The 22,108-nt window shown below is 42.5% G+C and overlaps 1 protein-coding gene across 2 annotated transcripts in view; it reads left to right on the top strand.

The window, feature by feature from the left end:
- Positions 1-557: 557 nt before the first annotated feature.
- PTN (pleiotrophin) overlaps positions 558-22,108 on the top strand; it is a 97,952-nt gene continuing 76,401 nt past the window's right edge. Inside the window, exon 1 of one of the 2 annotated variants that reach the window (XM_054563998.1) lies at positions 558-832. The gene's annotated coding sequence lies outside the window, so the exon portion shown is untranslated. The remainder of the gene's footprint in view (positions 833-22,108) is intronic. The other variant, XM_054563997.1, reaches the window with a different exon arrangement.

The raw sequence follows: 22,108 nt of genomic DNA, 5'->3' as shown, positions 1-22,108 counted from the left end.
CACACATATACCACTCTTTGTGACCAGCGCAAAAAAAAAAAAAAAAAAAAAAAAAATTACTTCGCACGTTTTGTGACGCGCAGGTGGTGGGGACCAACAGCTGAAGTTAACCAGCGCTGCGTGTAGGTAGGGCGTTCGTGGGTGGGAAGGGATTGAGAGGCCGATTTTGAAGAGTGTGCTTTTTCATTCTGAGTATCATTAAAAAAAATGTCCGGGGCCCAAAATGTAACCTAAAATGCCATCAGTGTTCCATTTAAGAGGTCCTACTTGATGAACCGGAGTAGGCAGCCACCTAAAGAACAGGTCGTGCGTAAAGTTGGGAAAAGAAATAATGTGTGGGTCTCGCTGCTAAAAACAAAGCCGAGCTCCACCTCTGGCCTCTAGGTTCAAGTCGGTGTGCTAGCTCCTGCGGGGAGGGCCTGCCCCTGGAGAATTCTGCTTTTAATGAGCTTCCCAATCAGCTCGCGAGGGCCAGGCGCCCTCCCTCCCCGGCGGGTCTGCGTCCTCCCCCTGCCCGCGCGCGCAGCACCCCATCCTCCACTTCCCTTCCGTTCCCTCCCCGCCGCGGCGGAATTGAGTCCAAGGCAGGATCAGGTTCCCCGCCTTCCAGTCCGAAAATCCCGCCAAGGGAGCCGCCGCGCAGAGGAAACCCCGAAGTGAAGCCAGGGGAAGAAAGAGCCCAGTGAGTCAGTCACCCGCCGGGAGGGAGGGAGCGAGCAGCAGCCCGCGCCGCCAGCCGCAGCGACTCGGGTGCCTGGATCCCGAGCAGCAGCAAACCTCGCCCCTTTCAACAAAGGCAGCCTGAGCGCAGACGGCACGTTTGCAACTCCAAGTAAGTGAGAAAGGGTGCGCCGTGCTCCCAGGTGCTTCCCGACGAGTTTCCTGCGCCTCCCGCCACTTTTGGGGGCACCAGCAGATGATGATGGACGGAGTGGGACAGGGGCGGCCTTGGTGGCTTCCCTGGTGGGGTAGCTTTCAAAACTGATCGGCTCCAGAGGCAAACTGAGGCATATTTGGGGGCATGGGGGCCGACTCAGGTCTGGAGAGACAGGGTGCCCAGAGGTGAGTGGAAGGCAAGCAGCCTGGTGCTACCGTACGCGCATTTGGACAGCGTTCCTGCTCCCAGCCGGAGGACATTGCAGCCGCTTTGCCCTTTGTAAAACATGCCCGAGTAGGTGTGGCAGGGTAGGGACGGGAAAGTAAGGCACCTGAGTCAGCAAGCCTCCTTTCTCACCCTTTCTCATCCTTTCTCTGGGCGCCCCGGGACTTGCCCGCTGAGGACTCTTAGCTGGCATTTCTAGAGTGCATGTGAGGGCTGGTTCCTCCCAGGGCCGACTGGCGCTCAGCATCTCTCACAGAGCGTCCAGCACGCCCTGTGCTGCCTGCCAGCCCGGGATGGTTCTAGAAAGGGTTAAGCCCGAAGTTTGAAAGACACACCTTTAACCCCTTCTCTCATTTGATTGCTAATTTTGAATAACTGTCCCTGTACTCTGGCACTTTAACTTTTTATTTCACCCACAGAAAGCTAGGGTATACTTATTAGAAATTTGTCAGATTCTTCGTTTCTGAGCTGATGCTTCTAAGAAGTTAACAAAGTAATTTGAAAGGGAGGACGGTATTTAATTCCCTCTTCACTTAACACACCTAACACAAAACTTAAGACACACACACACACCCCTTTGTCCCTAATAGAACACACGGACACAGTCAGGAACACACACCCAGTTTATCTGCACTCCATTGTTAACTCACCCCTATCTCTGTTAACACTGCTTTGCAAATTTGGGGATGCCCTGAAAAAATAGGAGTGGCTGGTTTGGGGGGAGGGGTGGTGACGAGAGAGGAGAAGGAACAATGCGAGGGACACCAAAAGTTCCCGTCTTGGGTCTTGGACCATCTTTTATCTTAATAGGCATTTTGCTTTAGCAGCTTGAGAAAGGCGGCTGCGTGCGTGTGTGTGTGTGTGTGCGCGCGCGCGCGTGTGTGTGCGTGCGTGTGTGTGTGTGTGTGTGTGCGTGCGTGTGTGTGTGTGTGTGTGTGTGTGTGTGTGTGTTGGAGGAAAGGGCCCGGGAGGAGATTCAGGAACTATGAGGAAGAGCTTTTGAACATCATGAAGCAATTTCGTGATCCCAGAGAAATGTGGACTCGATGAAGCAGCGGGGCCCACGGCCCCTTGGTCGTCAGGGGAGGAACTGATACATGGAAATAGTACCTGGTAGTAGGAGTGCCTCCCAGCCCCGAAAATCAAGCTTGGATGTCCCATCTCCTTTATGCTTCTTTTTAAGTAAATTATGCATTTTAAAGACCCAAGTCATTAAAAAGAAAAAAACACAAAACTTTTTTGCTCCAGTTACATTCAAGGGAAACTAGAGTGGACGTTCTCTCTTTTACCCTCTTCGGGACATGAGTCATTTCAGTGTGGCGATAGTTTGTGCTTTCTCATTTAAAGCAGAGGGTGAGGTTTTTAAAGCAATTTTGCTTACAAATAAACTAATGCCCTTATTCTGTGCTTTAAAATTCTTTGTGCTTTGAGTCCTCTCGTGGTACTTTAAGGTTTTAGAAGGTGGTCTTCGCTCTCCTGCTGCTCCCAGGCCTCCTTTGGGACATTTTTCTCCTCCTCCAGTGGAAGTCCTCTGTGAGCACTGCCCAGCGGAAGCCCTGTGGGCCTCACTGGGCGCTGTAGCCCAGCCGTCCCCTTGTGGATGCCATTCCATTACACCTTCAGAGCTAGAGCTGTGAGAGAAAGGAAACTCTTAAGGAAAGACTTTTCATTACCTATCCTTTAAATGAGGTGTTCGAATAAGAATGATACATATTTAAGAGTATATATAACATGTATTCTATAATAATACATAGTTCTAAGGTTTCCTAGACCGCTTTCATGATCTTTGGAGTAATACATTTACTAATTTATTGAAAGTTTCCATGCACCTTATTTGGTCTTTATATATAGTAAGATGTTGCAGTTCTAGCTTTTTTTTTAATGGGCATTTTTTAAAATTCCAGTTTGCGTTGTCACAAAACCTGATTATTAGCGATAACCTGAAAGAAATAAGGACCTCAAATAGTTGAATTGCTGTTATCAATAAAATCAACCTTAGAAATTAAATGTTTTATGTTTCAGTGTTTTTATCCCCTTTGAAGTTACTCTTGCTCTCTTTTAAATGACATTGTCACATGCATTCCTATCATATTCCTATTTGCCATATGGTGTTTTTGTTACTATTCAAAATTTTCTGTCCTGGCTGGGTTGCTCAGTTGGTTGGAGTGTCATCCTCCTACACTAAAATGTTGTGGGTTTGATTCCCCGTCAGGACACATACCTAGGTGGCTGGTTCGATCCCTGGTCAGGGTGTGTATAGGAGGCAAGCAATCAATGTTTCTCTCTCACATCGATGTTTCTCTTTTTCTCTCTCCCCCTCCCTCCCTTCTTTCCTTCTCTCTTTAAAATCAATTAAAAATATCCTCGGGAGAGGATTAAAAAAATTAAATTTTTTTTTCCTCAGGAGACTGAGTTTTATTGGCTAATTCAAAATGGTGTATGTAGTTAGCCAACCATAGATTGAGGGCCAGAAGTCAGAATTCTGAATATAAATTCCAGTTTTCCCAACATTTATGTACCATGATAATGAGAGTTGTTCCTGGCTTCTCCCCTGAAGGTCATGGCCACGCTGAGACCACCCAGGGTGACCAGTGAGCAAGCCCATTCACACCTGCGTGCCCTCAGCCCACCATGAGGCGTGGCTCACTCTGGAGCATCAGCTGAGTCAGGGCCGCCCACCCGCCCTTGTTCTGTTGCTCGGACACCGAGTCTCCTCTTGCTGCTGTTTTAGGGAATGATCAGAAGAGCTTTTGCCTCCTCTTGGCGCAAGGCCATGCCATTGCCCTGGGGTAAAATAATATTCAGCTTTGGACCTTCTCTTTATGAGCCGAGCCTGCTCTTTTCCATGCAGAGTCAATTGGCTTGACTGCAATTTGGGCCATGGCCTCCCTTTGGAAAGCTGTGCTCCATTCCTGATGTTTTTGGCCAATTCTAGTTTCCATCCATGGGGCCCTTTTTTCCATGCATTTCGTGCCAAGCTTCTATGTGGCATAGTTTTCCAGGTGTCATGCAATCTTTCTAGATTGTCAGATATAACAACTTTTTGTTCCTCCTCATTTTAGCCCTTGGTGAAAACTAAAACACCATTTTAAAACACAAAAAGCATGCTGCATCTTCCAACTTTCTGTTCCCACTTCTTCCAGCTCTTAGGCTTACCTGTTCCCCCTCTTCCGGCTCTTGTTTCTCTTTTTCTTGATCCAGTTGCCACCATTTCCCATCCAACTAGCCCCACGATGACTCGCCTAATTCCTTTCCCCCATCTGTGATGGCACGTCTCCGTTGATATACACATGTATCAGGAGGGTTGCTCATATCTTGGAATACGTGAAAGGTTGAACCTTGCTTGCTAGATTGAAGTCAAGGTTGAGCTTGACTCCATTGGATTTTTTTTTTTCTGACTTAGACCCTGGCTAATATCATCTTACACTTTCATCACTCCATTAAATGTTGACTTGATTCTCTTCCCTGCTTCTCAACTCCAGGGAAGGTATGGAGCCAGGATTGCTCACCTCCCAGATCCCACCTCAAACATACAATGTTTCTTGCTATAACGGCAAGTCAATTTAATAATAAACAATATTCATTATATAGGTGCAGGATGTCTCCTACTGTGCTGGACAACGTAGTATATTTAAGGACTAGTTAAATCCTAGTTTCTTTTCTCTAGGGTTCACAGTTTTACAATCCAAATGCTTTGTTTGGCAAGTGGTGCTAACTTGTGAAATCCTTTATTGGACATTTATTTAAAAGACATCTCAAACAAAGAAAATCCATCAGACCCCCACCCATTCCTGAAAGAAATGCTTTAAAAGTCACATTCATTTTATCAAACCAGTGTTTTTTTTGCATTTCTTCCTTTCCCTTATCACACAGCCCAGGGGCTACTAATAGTCCCTTTTTAACCTCTTTGACTTATTATTATCGTCTTCATTTTTTCCAGCGTCTTTGATCACTCCTCATTTTTCTCTGCTCACCTCCCCACCTCAATTTCCAAATGTGGGCATTTATTTTCAAATATTTTTGTTTTCTCCCTCTCTCTCCCGCCTCCTCTCCCCTTCCTTCTGTCCTTCCCTGCTCTCTTTCCAAGTACTTCATTGTTGATCATGGTTCTTTGAGTTTCTACTCCAATTTTCATTGAGAAAACTCTCAGATCTCTCTGTTTTCTATTGAGTTTTGGTCTCACATTTTTAATTGTTTTTTGAGTGAATGCCAAAAGGATAATTTGAGCACAACCCTATTTGGGGAAGAAGACCAAAGTAAAGGACCTCTTATTATTTTATTTTTGTCCCCAACAGACACCTACCAGTAGTGACTGCCCAATCTCCATGACAGGTTGTGTGATGGGATTGGAAGATAAATCAATATGCCTTTAAGCAACTCATGTTGCTTATGTCTATCGATGTATGTATGAATAATAAGATTAAAATACGAATTAAGACAACTTAGAGTAAAATATGTACACACAAGATTTTTGTCCTAAGCAGTTCCAGTGACAAAGATAAAAATAAAATATTTTTTTAATGAGAAAAAGGAAAGTAACTCCCAAATGGCTAAACGAAGAAGGTGATAATATTTATTTCAAAAGCATCATTGCCTTTTTGTTGCTTTCATGTCATTTATTCTGGAAGAGCAATTGAAGTCTCTGTTCCTTCATGTTTTTGTTTCACATTTGCCACATAATAGAGCAGAAAAACAATGATTAAAAGTGATATTTTAAGGATTCAGTCTGGTTGTTTAAAATAAACATAATTTTAAAGCCGCGACACCTCCCCCTAGATGTTCTTTTCAGGAAATTTATGCTAGACATAAGACGACTGTTCCTCAGTGACACTATAGACACGGAGGCCAAGAGCGCAAATCCTCCAACTTCAGCGGCGGAACGTGGAGGAAACTGGAACGAGCTGGAGGTGCAAGGTGCCTGGGGGAGGATTTCCCAGCAAATGCCCGTGTAGGGGGAGCTCTCATTCTCCCCACCTCTTTTCTTTCCACCGTCTCCCCAACCCTCCCGGTGACTTCAACCCCAGGTTTCCTAGCAGAGCTGACATTGGAAGAGCACACCTTTTACTCACCATTACCACTGGCTCCGCCCCGCCCACACCAGGCACCTGTCCACTGGCTCCGCCCCGCCCACACCAGACACCTGTCCACTGGCTCCGCCCCCCCCACAGCATGCACCCTTTGAAGGCAGGGACTCTCTCCCATTCATCTGAGAACCTTAGAATATCCAGCCTAAGATCTTTGAAATGCCCCCTCGATGGCTGGCACTTGAGTGAAAAAAATAAGTAAATGACTGAATACCATTCTTTCTGCCCCTCCGGCTTCAAAGACCTTGCCTGTCTGTCCTCAGGTCCTCATCCCCTTGAACCTCACAGGGTGCCCATTTCCTTATACACCAGAGGACCCCCCTTTGAGTCCTCACGCCCCTGGAAGAAGCCTCTCCAACTCTCCTTTCTCCCCCTCCTTCATTCCAAAACTCATGCGTGGCTGCCACTTCTGTGGAGCGTCACCCGAATCACATCCCGCCTCCTTCACGTCAAGGCTCCAAACCTTGTGTGGCCTCCGGTTACCTCTAATATGGAGCGAGAAATCCGACCTACCTCTTTAACAAATCCTGCCATTCAAAGCTTACAAGACTGATCCCTTGCAGCATTTTCATCATAGCTTCAATGTGGCTATAAAACATTTGCTTTTCAGGATGTTTCACACTTATTTTCTCATCATATTTTTGCATCAATTCTACTTAGGAAGGATGAGCAAGACTTTTTCAGTTGATAGGGACACATAAGCTTAGAGAGGTTAAGGCGAGCCCATTTCCATATTTTGTTGTGCATAATGTGCACATTTTTTTTTGCCAAATTTTTGAGGGAAAAATAAGGATGCACATTATACATAGGTAGTACCTGAAATACCTTGTAACTGTCCTTGTGTTTTGTAATTGTTACGTAAAATTTTTCATACCATAATATGTTAACAAATAAATGCTAAAATTCCTTCGGAATAGAAAAAGCAAGTATGTAAATATAAACACAAAAAATTGAACTAAAAAATTAAAATGAAAGACTTTTCCTGAAAGTTTGGGCCAAAAAAGTGGGTGTGCATTATACACAGCAAAATACGGGGTAAATGCCATTTAAACAAAGGTCTGAAAATTTTTAGTTTGGATTTTTTTTTCCTCTGTAATATAATACCATCTCTTTCTCTGGCTAATTAATTTTTTTGTTCCAGTTGCTTTATATGGAGATGCTAAACCCCAATGTACGTTCAGGAAGAGCCCAGGCGACCTAGGGTAGTGGTCCCCTGTCTTCGGCATTTATCAGAATAACCAGGGTCATGTCTTAGCCTCCAGACGGATGCCTAGGGCCCATCCCCAGAGATTCTGATTTGAGAGGTGGAATCAAGGGACCTGGACGTGTGATATCAGGATGCAGGTGATGCATGAGAAGCTTTAGCCCCAACACTCCAATATCTGAGCTTCAAGGTCAAAGAAGTCAAAGAAATCAAAGCATAAGCCGCAGCTACACTTCTCCCTAGCTGTGTAACCATATGCAGATATTGTGGTCTTCAAGTTTCTTATCTCTCAAGTGAGGTGGCTAGTATTTACCTTCTGGGGTTGACATGAGTATTAATTTAGAAAATGAATGTGACATATTGGCCCCAGAGTCTGATTGCTGGGGAGGGTTTGATGAAGACGATGAAGATGCTGATCCTGGTGACCCGGCACCGGACACCAGTCCACCTTGCTCTCCCTCCCCCTGCGCCTTTGTTTCTCATGACCGGTTGGTTCTCTGACAGTCTAAGGGTCAAGGTTTGGGTGCAGGAACCTGCATTTATTTCATTATAGTTCTGACTGTTGTTTGGTGTGGGAGGTGGAGGATGTACCGAATCTTCTGGAGCCTCACGTTGTCCACTGAGATGACGATGATGCTGATGGTACTACCTGCTCTGCCCACCTCACAAGTTGGTGATAAGGTGGATTGTGACAATGCCGTGTTTGTAAACTGTAACCTGTTCTGCTAAACGTGGCTGTTATTAATAAAGTCAGTGGGGCCAGTTCTCTCTTTCTCTTTCCCCAATTCTGCTGCTTGTCATGGTCATTTTCTCAGGACACCCAGAGACTGCCGGAGATGCTGGAAGGTAAGTCTGAGTAGGAGCAAAGAATTGCGACAGGAGTGAAGAAAAGGAAATCTGGGTCATAGAGAAAAATACAAGAGGGTAGACAATCCTAAAAAGGATCTTCGGCTAAATATTATGTTACAGTTCTTCCTAAGAGTTGTAAGGGAAACATACCAAATTATTTAGTTGGTTATTTTCACTACATGTAGGCCTTCACAGTTGATTAGGAGCACTTTATTTATACTATGAGCTGCGATTCTCACACTTTGATGTGCCTGGAAATCACCTGGAGATCTTGCTAACATGCAGATTCTGATTCAGTAGGTCTCCTGTGGACTTCTAAGAGCCTGCATTTTTAACACGCTCCTGGGTGATAGTGCCGCTGGCTTGGGGACCTCGCTTGGAGCAGCCAAGTCCAGCAGACTTGAGAGAATGGGAGAGAGATCAGAACTCTCTAATTAAAAATCCATTGGTTAATAAAAACAATGAGGGTCATGGACAATAACACTTCCTGCCATATGCAAAAGATGCCTGTATCTTCGTGTCTGAATAATATTCACAATGGTTGATTCTGTATAAAAGAGAATTGCAGTCACCATCGGAATTACTGTTGACTCATTTGAAGTCCCTTACGATTAAAAGGCCCCTTCCTTGCAGGACATTGGGTCCTGTCCACAGTGTTCAATCTTAGAAAATGTCCCTTGGTTCAAATAGCCCATGATGCTCACCTGTCCTTTTGGTTTACAGGATTACTGCATAATAAATACTATCATGTTTTACTGGTCCAGTCAATAATTGTGTTGTGGCTGTATTGCCATTAATAAACCTTCTTGCCTTGGTACCAAGGACCAAATACCAAGAGCCTTTTTGTGTGGACCAAAGGTCTCAGTGGACATTTGGACGGGACCCCAAATGTCTGCTAATTGGTCCCTTGTGAGGTGTGGACTTCCTTATCGGTGCTTCCACCAGAGTCCTTGCCTGGGGAGGATGTAACTGCCTTCTTAATTTGCCCTAAAAGCTAGTGAGTAGTGTTTCAGAAACTTCATTCTTAATATGAAAGGGGTACAATGCAATGTTATTTTTTGCGCAAGAGTATCCTCTTTTTGGGTTTTGAACATCTGTTACTCCCTTCGATTGTCCCCTTCCAAACTGTAAGGGAAGTGGAGCAGATAGCCTCTGTCTCTGTGACTTCCTGGGGGACATTGGACTGCTTGAAAAGGGGCCAGGGCTTCTTGCCTCAGAGTCTAGATTTAATCAATAAGGAAGATGTCTTGGTGGCAAGCTTAGGTAACAGACAGTCTCTGCTCGGGCTAGAACAACTGGAGACCAAACAAAACTCTAAAGCAATGTTTTCATAATGGCCTTCTTAATTGGCTCATAATAAGGCCTTTCATAGACCTAGCTATGGGACTGTCACTCCCAATGGCAGAGAATCATCTCTGAGGCTTTCACACGGAGTGGTCTTGGATTCCGAGCACAAGAACGTCGCAGGGGCTCCAGTGGGCGTCTGCCAGCTGGCCAGGTGGGATGTCCCTGTTAAGCTAAGAAATTGGATCTTTGGCTTAAAAAACCCCCCAAAAAACAACAAACAAACAAACAAACAAACAAAAAACCCCTGCAGCTTTGGAGAGTCTTCTGCAAAGATCCATTTAGTTCTCCAAAAAAAATTTTCTTTAAAAAAAAAAAAGTTGCCTGCTGTGTGCACTATATTTCTTTAGATACAGTCCAAAGCGTTCAAATGAAAAAGGCTGGAGCTGCTACAGCAAAGAAAACAGGCAGCTTATTAAAAAAATTTTTGTAGGTACTTAAATTTTGAAACAGTAAAATAAAGCCCTTCCCCTCATATTCTGTTCTTGGTTGTAATATACATTTAACTATTAAATTCAATGTCTGTGGCAATATGCAGAAATGTCAAATATAGCTCAATGCATGTCAGACTTGTGAAAGGTTAATTTTAGTCATGTAAAAGACATAATGAAAAGGGGTTTAATGATTATGTTTGTGGTTGGGAAAGCACACATATAAACACATTTTATCCCATTCTAAAACGTATATGTTCGTGGTATAATACATTCAATTTTTTAAAAATTATAAAGGAACAAACTCATCATCCTGCTCAAAATAGACACCGCTATTAACATTCTGATACACTTTTACAGTTTTTCTGATGTAACTTTCAAAAATAGTTGTCTCAATAATTATGTCCTACTTTTCAGTCAACATGATAGTTCATGCATGCTGTATTTTCAATAGCTCTACACGGGTTAAAAGGCGCACTTGTCTACCAAATGGGCCACTGAAGATGGAAAGGCAATTTATTTTGTTTGACATGGGTAAATTTAAATCATTTTTGAAAAAAGCTTAGTAAATTAATATTACGGACTCATAAAAAAAGTTGGAAATAAAAAAAATGACCACAGATTTAATCCCATGAATCAAACAAACAAACAAACAAAAAAAAAAACACACCCCTTTGTCTCAGCAAAGGATGTGCTGTTTAGATGGGAACAGATAATCCCTGGAACTTCGCATGTGCCAACTGGAAGTCAGGCTGAGTAAACACTGTCTTCCATTCTTCGCCTTGAGGACCCTCCCAGATACATATCAGGGGATAAAAGTCTCTCCAGGGAGGCCACAGCTGCCTGAACCCTCCCAGTTCCAACCTAATCACACACCCCCGTCCCCTCCCCCACTTAGCAGGCCCCACAAGGCTGGGGACCCTCTGAGCAGCTCTGGGCTAGGAGGCGTGGGCCTATCGCAGGGCAGGTGGACCTGCTGTGGGAGCAGCAGACCTCTTTGATTCATGTCCCTCCAGGGCTTGGAACTCTTTGGGATGTTATTTATTTGCTCTGTTATCTGGAATGACTAATGCAGATTGGCTTTAGTTTAGAGTAAACCCCATCAAATCTGGGTTTGACGACCCTGTCCTGTTTGTAGAGAGGGGAGAGCTTAAGTGCTGTGAGCATCTAGGCCACGTTGGAACTCCCACCAACTTGAGACTCAGTGGTTTTGAGTCTTTTGTAAAAAAATTGTTCTATTACAGTGGTAATAGATTTCCCCCCACCTTGTCCCCCACACCCCCCACACCCCGGCCCCACTCCCACAGTCAGTCCCCACTTTGTTGCCCATGTTCACGGCTCATTTGTACCTGTTCATTGATTAGACCCTTCCTCTTCTTTATTAGGTGTCTTAGTCTCATGGTTAGGGATCACCAAGTGTGCCCTCTGATATGCGATATCTGGGGATCTGAAGATGCACTTCAAGTTTGTCATCAAGGAATTTGTCTCAGAGAAATAGATCCAAAGCAATTCAGCAGGAATAACTGGGCAGAGGTGGATTTCTCCCAATTTCCCTTTAACTAGATCCACATTTCCTAAAAGCAAGCTAAGTGTGGGTTTCTAGCATCTCACCCAGCGATGTTCTCTTGCAGGAGGTTAAAATGAGAGAGGTCGGCTGCAGAACCAAGAAGATGAAAGAAATAAAAGTATACTTGAACTGAGACCTTAGGGAGAACCCCTAAAAATCTGATAGAAGCCCCATGCTTAAGGAGAGGGACTTCACACCTCACAGGAAATTGTCTTAGAGAGGATTGCAGTTCCTTCACTGGGGATGAACTTTGGGTCCTTGGGATTCTTGGAGGGGTTGTGAGGAGATTTCTCTGGGGTGGACTTGTCTTATCCTCAGTCCAGCTCTGGCTCCTTCATGTTCTTCTCAGAGGAAACCTTTGAAGACAAAACAGTATCACTTGTTCCCTTGAAGAGCTCCTGCCTCAAAATAGGAACTTCTTACCTATTGTTTCCTTTCATGTCTCCCCCACTTCTGGAGTGGGTGGTTATGAAAGAGGGTCAAGGAGGAGACTCAGAGACTCCCTTTCAAGGACTGGAGCATGACAAGAGTCCCTCTTGGCTGCACAAAAGCCAGTGAGCTTCCTGGCATTTGTAGTCTTGTACTGTGAAATCTGTTTACCAGCTGCAAAGTGTCACATGAAGCATCTTGTTTAAATCAGAAAAAGTTTAGTGTTTGACCTTTCAATTAAACGGTTCAGCTTTATTTTGAAGAACTAATATTTTGCCCTTGTCTTCTTCCCATCTCATGTTGACCCCTTCCTTATCCGATGTCCAAGTCCATACCAAGGTGTAGCCAGGTTTACCATCCACTGAAGTTTCTGCAAAACATAGCAAGCAAGTACAGGACAGGGGAAGGTGTGACTGCTCTTCTTAAGGCGACTAAATGTTTCTTGGTGAGTAAGATTAGCCTAAGTATTAGAAGTGATTTTCCTTAAAAGAGAATGGATTTCATTGCTCACCTGATGAGACATGGGATTGTGTATCTCCATTTTAGTGGAATTTAGGCAAAATCACACTTTGTTCCTCGAGAATGTTCTCGTATTGTATCTATTATGACTCATAATGTTGTAGTGAGACTGGAGTGTGCCTTAGACCTGCAGAAAGGCCGAGGGCGTCCTAACTGGAATTGGTGAGAAATACGACAGTGAAGTATAAACCAATTAGTAAGGCTTTAAGGAGTAACAAAATTCTGCCAGGGGGAGGAAATGGAGAAACTATGGGACTGTAGCTCACCAGATAGATTTGACTTTTACTGAAATGAGGATGAGGAACTACCCAATGAGGAGCACCATGTATAGTTGAGGGGCATTAAGGTATATGCTAGAAAGGATAAAACATGGAAATATTGAAGCAAATCTGCAGGTACGGCATCTCTATTCCTCAAGACGGCATCTAACAGACACATTTCCATTGGAGATCTCCCAATGAAGATACTTCAGTTGTTTAATCATCTTGGATCATTTGTCCTTTGTATGTGAAGGAAGTTACTATATTAATTCTGAGTTTCGGCGGCCATGTATCTTGTCATAGATCTCAATGTTCCTACTAGACTGCTAGATAATTGTTCCTAGTTCTTTCACTTCACCACTTCCCAAATAGCGACTGGCACACAGTAGGTACTCAGTTCATGTTTGGTGTTGCATAGAATTAGGATAACTTTTTACCTAGTTTCTATTCTTTCCCTCATCTTCCCACCCTCCTTCCACCCATCCCTGGGGAGATTTTATATTAACTGACTGCCCAAGCCAAACTCTGTGACATGAGCAAGCACTTCCTTTGGCATCTCCAGGTTTTCTTTGCTGCTGTACCTTTAGACTCAGGGATATTTCTCTTAACAATGTTCAGGCACCCAGAGTCCTGCCTGCTGCAATTTATTGTGCGATGACATCTTGTATCCAGGCTTCCTGGTGGCCTCTGGCTCCCTAGCTTCCCTTGACGTACCCTGGGGACACATGGCAGTAAGTCAAATTTCAGGACCCCCCAGCATCTCTAAGCTTCTGAAGTTCCTAGGAACTTCCAGGGCCAGGGAGGGACCTCCATCTCTTAGCATCGCTACTTCTAGAAGCTGAAGACTTGGCTTCCTAGTTTCATTATTTCCTCTCCTTTTTTCTGAGCACCGTTCATGAACTTTAATAATAATATCTAACATTTATTTAGTGCTTTCTAAAAACGATGGGTTAAAAGCTCCCCTACAACCCCATGGGATAAGGACTATTTTCATTTTTAGTTTAAAAACGAGGAAATCGTGTCCAAGCGTGGACATGTTGACATGTCTAGAATCACAAGCTAGTGAGAAAGAGAACTGATATTGTAGTTCTGCTATGTCTAACTGCAAAGCTCTTAAACATCACACTCTTCTGCCTCCTTCTGACTGTTCGGGGACAAGGGTCCAATGAGTATCTGAAGATATTTTGGTTCAAAATTCCCTTCTTCCTCCTAGCCAGTGTCCAGGAATACACCCGCTCTTGCACGAAGAATCCCATTGTTAGACCTTGTTTATTGCCTACTATTGTATGTTGTTTCATTCGCATTGTTCTCTCAAGCATCGGTTTGCCTGGCCTGGTCATCGAACGGGCCAGTGCTGAAGAAGGGGCCGGGACAGCAGGGGCTGTAAGCAGGTGGGTGTCTGGGAGATGCTCTGTCCGTTCGTTCAGCCTGCTATCACCTGACTAAATGGTTTGTTGGACTGCTGTGTTCTAACCGCGGGGGAGGCCACAATGCTGTTTTTGTTTGTATATGAGAGTCTCTGGCTTTGATTAGCAGCTAGCTCCAGTGCAGCTGAACATACAATAGGAGCAGAGGATGGGAAAAAAGTCCTGCCACAGTTTCCCATTGGAAAGCATTCACTGCGGACCTTGGACAACCAGCTGTGGGGCATCGATGGGAGAGGCTGGGAAAGGGGAGGTGATGGATTCTCCAGGCCCCACGGCCTGTTGTGCGTGATGAAGTCACTCCTTGACATGGAGTGTGGAGCCTCTGTCCCTCGAGATATCTTTTACGATTAAGGTTTAAGACTGACATTGATGTGGTTTGACAAGGGGCAAAGGCTGGAAAGCTGGAGAGCATGAGGGAGTACCATGAAGAGAAGATCCAGAGTCAGCACAGCAGAAAGGATACTCCTATCTTAAAGGGCTACTCACACAGTGAAAAGAACCTCATTACTTTGGGTGCTTGGAAGAGGTACAAATAGCAGGAACAATAATTCTATCAAGTATAACAAAGAGGGAGGTAGGAAGTTTTTATTTCATAACAGGCAGTTAGTGATTTCATAACATAGATAAGCTGATGATAGAATTTTGTTCCTTCTCATTAAATTAAATCTTCTATCTATTGTAAGTACCCCCATCCGCTGGTAGCTGAGTAACAGGATGTTTGCCTAAAGCAAAGACCCCTGATATTTTCCTTTGAGGGGCGCTTACTTTTTTGAGAATTTTTAATCAATAGATTACTTGTCCGAGGCAAAAAGACAGCCCCATTATCTTAGCCAGTGGGTACCTGATGTAGATCTTTATCAGGGGAAAGAGCAGATTTGGGGTTAGAAAGCCATACTATGTAGCAGGTGATTAATTAGTAAACAGGTGGTCCAATCAAGTTCTAGAAAAAGACATGATGACCACAGTGGCAAGGGATGCTGCGCAGAGGGCTAGGATTTTCAAAGACAGAGCGGTGTTTTGTGTGGCTGGAAGGTAGGGGAAAGCACCCCAGGTGGGAGATGGAGAAAGAGGAACACCAAAGAGATGATGAACATCAACACACTGGGGTCAGAGAGCAGACGGGCCTGATTTATGCAGAGTGGTTGGCCAGAGAGTGAAAGTCGGAAGTAGAAACAAGCCTGGGGTAAAAACAGCAAGACCTTTGAAGTGTAAGCTGCTCTACTTGAATTGTATCATTTTAGATACTGTGGAATCATTGACGGTTCTCCACAGCAGGAAAGGAAAGAAAGACTTGGTAGGTCACAGGAAAAAAATGTTTCTAGAAAAGATTTTAACAAGTAATCCCTCTTCAACCAAACCCTTGATCTTTTCAAAGTCTAGAAACCCTGTTCATGCTTCAGTGCTTTGCTTAAATATCATCTCCTCCATAAAAATTGTCTTTATTCTCCTAGTTAAAGTGAATACTTAATCCTTTTTCTGTTCCAAAACTTTGTATGTTTTTGCTTTCATAAGCTTTTTTTTTATTCATTCATTCATTCATTCATCCATTCAAAAATATGCCATGAACACAATACACTGGGCTCTATGTTAAGTACTAGGAATATAGAGATGAGGACACAATCTGTCTTCAACTCTCACAGTGCAGTTAGGGGGCATATAAACAGCCAATCAGTACAAAGTCCAGGCAGTGATCTAGATTTGCACTTTTGAAAGCCCTTAGGAGTGATACCTAATTCAGCTCAGAGTGGATTCAGGGCAGGCTTCCAGGAGGAAGTGTTTCCTGACTTGTGTTTAAAGGCAGAAGGAGAAAAGGGAGACAGTGGGAGTTCTGCATCAACGTCAGTGCTGTGAATCCTGACTTTCTTCTTGTCATAAAATGGTTACTTTAAATGATTTTATCTTTCCTACTTGACTATGGAGTTCTTAGCCTGATACTTTGTATTAGAAGGAAGGGAAGGAGGGAGGGAGGGAGGGAGGGAGGAAGGGAGGAAAGTAGGTTAATTTCAAATGCCTTGGTAAAAGTAGGTACTTAGGAGGAATCGTTTCTGGAGACTCTGAAGGAAAATAAAAGCAATTTCAGTCTAGACATTAGGATGGAAGCTGGGTACATGGAGGATGAGTGAAAAATGAGATGCTGAAGCTGTTGAGTTGGGGAGCATACTAGTGCCATTGATAGAAGAAACTTCGAGAAAGAGCTGATTTGGGGGAAGAGGTGAGTGCTCTTGAGTCTGAAGGAATTGTGGCGAGACAGGATTACCCCCAGAACTGAGCGTGGGCTGGACCTACATCCTTGGGCGGGTCTGGCTTTGTGGGCAAACTCGATGCCTGGGGGATGGGAGGGGCATTTGATGAGAATGCGCCTCAGGCGCACAGCGTTTGGTCTGTGGTGACCAGGCTTCTCATGGAAACTCTTGATCCCCGACTCGTTACTGCGCCTTCCTCCCCAGGAGTTCTTGCAACATACGTTAGCTAGAATGAGGTAAGAGCATGTTAACAGTTTTATTTTCTGGGAATATTTTTTATTACTTAGCTTCTTTAAAGTGTCTTTAGAGGCGTCAGCTTTCAAGAGAACTCTACACTCAGGTCTGAGCATTTCACAAGCAAGTGGAATGGTTGAGGCCACATTTTCCAAATGAGATCAGGGGGCCGCCTGCGAGAACCGTCTGTAACCCGAGTGACTGCATTTGAGATGCCCACGGATCGCCCACACTGAGATGCCTGCTTATTCCTTGAAAGGGCTCATTTTTCTTTGCTCAAATCAATGGTCTGCCCGTCCTGCAGGTGTCTAGATTCGTTACTTCTGCAACCAGTAGAAAGTGTAGTTCCTGGTGAAAGCCAGATTGGTAGGGCTCAGCTAATATTAAGTAAAATATGCGGAGAAAAACAAGTGCTGGCCACTCAAAATGAGAGTGTTTCTTCGGTACTTCGTTGAAAAGGTCCCTTTTCTGGGTGGACATTTTGTGAGGTGGTTGGCTTCTTTTTTGCTGACCCTAGCAGTCGGTCCTCTGCTTCTCCCTCCCTGCTGGGACACACTCTCCTCCCTTTTGGGTATTTTTATTTATTTATTTTTATCCAGCTCTAGGAATCCCTCATCACAGAGAGGGCAGAGCTGAGGGAAATGGGTCACTTTTATTCTCCTTCCTTAAAGATTATTTTTGCAGCTTTGCTCTGAGGAAAGAAAGCTCAGGAAGTCAAACTTGTTTAGTTTGCAATCTCTAATTCATCGTGAATCAGGTCGGTTCTGGGGACAGAGATTAGACAACATAATTTCTAAGAAAGTCTTTTAGCCCAGACTACATTGTATTTACTATTGTTCCAGATTACGCTTAGTCCGCATGTCCTGGTTTAGGGAATTTGTGGCCTGGCTAGTGAAATCTTATGATTTCGAGAAGGTTTTGCCTCTTCTTGTTCCTTTGACCAAGCTGCAAGCCTCTGCCAGGCTGAGCCTGTGATAATACAAGGAAGACTCTCATGTGCAGATGAACCACTTGATAGGAAAAAAAAAATCATACTCTATTTGGGCTTTTCTCTGATAAGCTAACAACTAACATCTGTGTAATAATTTTAATACTTGCACATTGCTTTTGAATGTCTTATTTTATCTTCAGAGTGGTCATATGAAATCGGTTTAATATTGTGACTCTTTATACAGATGGGAAGTTAAGGAGTAGCTGAGAATGGAGACTTGTCCAAGATTTCTCCAAGAAGAAAGAATGATAATGGCCTTATCTATCTCCTAGGATATTTCTGGGAGTTTTCATAGTCTGTGGAGAAAATTTGGTATTCTGTCCTTCCTGTGTATAGATTCTGTGGCTGAAAACTTTGGCTTGTACAATTCTTGAGCACTTTCTTCAAGAACAACAGTCCACCTGTGTTTCAATCACATGGGGCTGTTGTCCAAAAGGTCCTCAGCCTCCACCTGTGAAACTGGAGGCTTCAGGAGAGGAGTTAGGAATGTTAATTTTTAATCAGGCCACAAGACTCTTTTGAAACATAATAATGTTTGAGAACCTGTATGTGTGTGTGTGTGTGTGTGTGTGTGTAAAACGTATTCATCATGGATCTAGTGTCTATTAGGATGCTAGCTTCTTCCAGAAATTATTGAAAAATGATTCTAGGTTCTAGACCAGACTCTAAGACTGGCCATTTTTATATTTTGCTTAAATCACTTGAATTTTGCAGGCTTCCATCTCGTCAATTGTAAAACAAGGGGACCACACTCAAAGATCTCTAAGATCCATTGAGGCACTTTGATTTAGTGTCTATGCATTTGCCAGCTACTGGTCTCCTGATTCCTTCTTCTCTCCCACAAATACCTTTCTGATTGTGTTTAAGCCTGTGGTTCCTGACTCGGTAGCATCAGCTTTACCTGGTTACTCCTTAGAAAGGCCAGTTCTCAGGTACCAACCCCCCAGACCTACTAAATCAGAAGAGAGATCCTCCAGGTGATTTGAATAAATGATAATGTTTGAAAACCACTGGTTTAAGCATTTCTGATCCTGGCAATAAATGCAAGTATATAACTATACAATTAGAACATTTTATTTCCTAGACTTATGCTATGAATAAAAATCTGTCTATTTTTTGGGAAAAGACATTATAAAAAGTATAATCTCTTTGTTTTTAATACAAGATTTCCAAGGGTAAAAACCCAATTTTTTATATTTTTAAAATAGCTTCTCAACGTAAAAGATATTTAAAGGCCATATGAAAGCTTGGGAAAGAAATTATATTTTCAATTATTGGCATTTTTTGCTTTGCCTAGTTCCAAAATGCATGAATTTTGGTTACCACAGTTGAGTTAACGAACACCAGTTCCCCGAGCAACCCATGGTGCGTATTTTAGTGTGTATGTATTTCATTTTAACAATTTCTTCAATTACAGTTTACAGTCAACATTATTTTTGATTAGTTTCAGGTGTACAGCATAGTGATTAGATAATCATATACTCTACAAAATGTTCCTCCCAAAATTTCAAGTACCTACCTGGCACTGTACATAGTTATTACAATATTATTGATTATATACTCTATGCTGTACTCTACATGACTGTGACTACTCTGTGACTACCAATTTGTTCCTTTTTCACCCAGTCCCCCAACCATCCTCCCTCTGGCAACATATTTTAGTATATTAACCATAAGTAATTGCATAAAATACAAATTTCACTGCTAGCTACTCAGATCACAAATCATTAGATAAATAAATGATGTTGTTTTATAATCGGTGACCAGTCACATCAGTTCTTTCATACTCTGTCTGGAATTGGTCACTCTGCATCTGTTGTTCATTTTATGCACAGACAGTAAAGCATATACTTTTGTTGCCTTCTTGTCTCAGTATAAGCCCACATGGCATTTTTCAAAAGTGGATAATTAAATAAACAAAAAAATTGGCCAACAAAGATAAAAGCGAAGGTAAGACATGGGAACTGGTTTAAAACTGGAGTGAAACTCAAATGAAACAAATGGAGTTAGAAGAAATAATTGAAGGTGAGAACATCAACACTTCTGCCATCCGAGAGAATCTACGTATGCAGCCAAGGGCACTTAGAGAAGGCAAACTCATAGCTATAAATGAGGACGGCAGGGAACACAAGGCTGTCACAGAGGAACTGATGCTGGCAAAACCCTCACTTTAATGGAATTCTTGAGTATACTTTCCAACGCTGAGAGCATGAAGCATAAAATATCGGAAGCTGATCCAAGCCCAGAAAGGTATATGGCCAGTTGCCAAGGCAGAGGAAAGATCGTCACTCTCTGCTGCAATGTGTGCGATGGGAAAAAGGAAAGCAAGCTCTGCAAAGTACTCCGATGAGTGTTTTACCAAAACACAAAACACTTTAAATCCCAACATTTTTAATGTTTTAAATTACAGTTTACTTAATAAATACCAGTTTTGTTGTGATTTTAATGTTTCCTATACATTTATAACTGATAGTGAGAGATTTTGATGGTTTGGCAAAATTTTAAAAGTTCAAGGAAAAAAATCATAATTTTTCCCATTGATTATTAAGGTTGTTTTCCATGTTTCAGTTTACATGATCATTTTTTAAGAAGATTTTGTTTATTTTTAGAGAGAGGGTAAAGGGGGGAGAAAGAGAGAGAGAGAAAACAAGATGTATGAGAGTAGTAGCGATAGGTTGCCTCTCTCAGCCCCAAACTGGGGACCTGGTCCATAACTCAGGCATATGCCTTGACTGGGAATCGAGCTGACAGCCTTTCAGTCTGCAGGCCAGTGCTCAATCCACTGAGCCACACCAGCCAGGACTACATGATCATTTTTATGAACCCATGCTACTTTGAGAAGTGAGGACTGATGGTGTACTCATATATTTGTTTATATGTTACTCCTGAAAAACAACCACAGGAAATTATATATTTTATATTTTTAAAATAAACATAGGTATCGTCACTTGGAAATACCCATCTATTTTTCTTTTTTCTTAATTTTTAAATTATTTTTATTTTAGGTCTATAAATTTATTGGTAATTGTTTTTTTTTTTTTCCAGCACATGAACAATGCTGAAAATAAGCAAGTTTGCATTCTTATGACAAAACAGCTTCACTCCTCAATGTACTTTTTCCTTGCTGGCACTAAAATCAGATGACGAGTTTAGTGGGGTTTTTTTTTAAGTATTTTTATTTATTTTTAAAGACTTTTTTTTTAAACAGCCATTTTAGGTTCACAGCAAAATAAAGGGGACGGTACAGAGATTTCCTGCATACCCCTATCCCTCGACAGGCCTCCCCTATAATGAAGGAGAGTTCCTGTCACTCCGCATCCTTGTCTGCACTGGTGTCATTTTTCTGGATTTGGGGAATTCTCATAGGTGGGTCACTATCTCTTTTTTTCACTTGTTAAACACTTACGACATGTCCGCACACTATTCTTCTAAGCCTTGCAACACAGGGGTAAACACGTAAGTGGTACCTACTTTCACTGAGCTTTTTTGTTCTTGGTAAATGAAGAACCAAATAAGTAGACACAATCTCAGTGATAAAGGTTAAAAGGAAAGAAGAGGGGACAGAGAGGTGGAGAGGGACCGTGTATGTGTGAGGAACGGAGAGGCAGCTTGGGAAGGAGGGTATCAGGAGAGGCCTACCGACTTCCTACCAAACACGGCTCTGGCCCTGGAAAGAGATAGAACAACCGTTAAATCTTATCTCACACAATTTTAATGATGAAGTCCCACCTTTTAATCGTGTAACTTGTAGTAATATATTTATAACAACTAAATAGTTATTAATATTAAATATAGTGTTTTATTCACTCTAGTCACATATGGCCTAGGTTAAGTAAAACAAATTTAAAAACGTAATATTTATGAATAGAACCTAAACTTAAGACTATGATACCTTTTTCTGCCATAACTTCAGCATTAAATAGTATTTTATTTCCACTGATGGCATATATTTTAATTGGGGCTCGCATGCTTGAATTTTAAAGTCTGTGGTCATAGTGCAACTGAGAATTGGCTATTGAACAGTGTTTGGACAAGAACAGGAAGCAAAAAGATCACTCAGGCATTAGTCAATGTCTAGCAAAAATAATTTTGTTATGGAAAAATGATAAATCCACATATAAAATGTCTTTTATTACCTATCTAAGAATTTGGCACCAATATTAAAGACTATTAATGACAAGAGAAATATTGCCACAGTTGGCATGTAAATTTTGTAGTTAGTGTGCTGCCATGAAAAAAGATGGTGAAATATGAAACTGAATATATAAATGAATAGGAAGTGTATATATATTTTATATATATATTTTTCTATATATAAAATATTTTCCCATATGTAAAAATATAAATTGGGTGGGCCAAAATGTTCGTTTTGTTTTTTTTCCATAAGATGGCTCTAGTAGTGCTTAGTTGTCTTTAATTTCATT

This window comes from Pteronotus mesoamericanus, unplaced genomic scaffold (genome assembly GCF_021234165.1).
Source record: "Pteronotus mesoamericanus isolate MK-2021 breed Mesoamerican mustached bat unplaced genomic scaffold, CSHL_Meso_final scaffold_85, whole genome shotgun sequence".
NCBI classification, from domain to species: Eukaryota; Metazoa; Chordata; class Mammalia; order Chiroptera; family Mormoopidae; genus Pteronotus; species Pteronotus mesoamericanus.
Note: the sequence above shows the minus strand (reverse complement) of the source record. Positions and strands in the feature narration are given on the sequence as shown.